Source organism: Brassica oleracea, chromosome C9, assembly GCF_000695525.1.
Source record: "Brassica oleracea var. oleracea cultivar TO1000 chromosome C9, BOL, whole genome shotgun sequence".
NCBI lineage: Eukaryota > Viridiplantae > Streptophyta > Magnoliopsida > Brassicales > Brassicaceae > Brassica > Brassica oleracea.
The window spans coordinates 25,829,286-25,830,219 of NC_027756.1; positions in this window are offsets into that span (position 1 = coordinate 25,829,286).

Here is a 934-nt window from a genome sequence, read left to right on the forward strand (position 1 = left end):
ACGTTGAGGAGTCCTGATTTGATCTCAAAGTTGTTGGCTGCTACAGCTGGTGCTCGGATTCCCAATCTATGACCATGAATGTTGGGGCGGTCATAAGAGCCAATGGGTCGAGCTGCTCGATGTTGGTTTTGTGGAACGTTGTTGGCATCATTTTGAGGTATGGCTCCCATATCAGTATCCAATCTCTGCAAGTGAGACTGTTGCTCTTCTTCTCTTCTCTTTCTAGCACACTATCTCTCTAAAGCTCTGATGTCTGCGGCTCTTGGAACTAGGTTTGATGGACCCCTGCTCCTCAAGTTCATACACCTGTAAATTAAAGGGAGGTGAAGAAGGAGAATAAGGAACAAAAGAAAATAAAAATGACTTAGTCTCAAGCAAATGACTAAATCTCAATGTTCAAATCTACTTAGAATTTGGCAACGGCGCCAATTTGATGATAGAAGTTTTCAAGGCTCCTAAAACAAATGTTGTAGTATAAATGATTGTCAAACCAATTCTAAGGGATTTCAAGCACTGAGAATACAAGTACTTACTTAATCTAAATGCAACCGATGATTTAAAGGGTTTTCTAAACTAATGATTAATACTAATGCAGTTTCAGAATAATAAAAGCGGTAAATGAGTTGACTTTCTTAACTAAGGAAAATGAGAACTCATGGGCATCGGAATTAGACCTTGGGTGATCAAGTTTCGAACTAAGGATGGCAGACGAACAATCAAACTATAAACCTTAAGCTTAGACACGATCCTAAACAAACTCTATTTCTAGATGAATGTTCATTTACTAACACATTTCAAACAACAAATGTCTTTGGTTGAATAATATGGAAGCAATCATTACTAACAGGTCTAAATCTATCTTAGCACTTCTAACAACAAATGTCTTTGGCAAAATGTGCTAAAAGCTTAGAAGAGTTGTTTCAGGCATTTCATC